Here is a 355-nt window from a genome sequence, read left to right as displayed (position 1 = left end):
ACCACTGCACACAATAACCGCGAGGCTGGTTATCCATGCAGCTCCCTTCCCCCCGCCCTCCCCTCGCTCTCCCTTCCCCCGCCCTCCCCTCGCTCTCCCTTCCCCCGCCCTCCCCTCGCTCTCCCTTCCCCCGCCTTCCCCTCCCTATGTCTCCCCTCCTTCCCTCCTCTTCCCTCCCTCTCCGAATACTGTCCCTCCCTCCCCTCCCCGATGCCCCCCCCCCATCCCCCAACCTGCGTGTACACCGCGCAACATTAATTGAGACCGCAAGGGGGAAAAAATGTTTACTTTTATGTGTATATTTTCCGTTGCTCGAAGGCATATGCGCCGGTGGTGACTCTGAGGAGGGGCGTGG

Source organism: Penaeus monodon, chromosome 20 (assembly GCF_015228065.2).
Source record: "Penaeus monodon isolate SGIC_2016 chromosome 20, NSTDA_Pmon_1, whole genome shotgun sequence".
Lineage (NCBI taxonomy): Eukaryota > Metazoa > Arthropoda > Malacostraca > Decapoda > Penaeidae > Penaeus > Penaeus monodon.
This window is presented reverse-complemented; position numbering follows the sequence as displayed.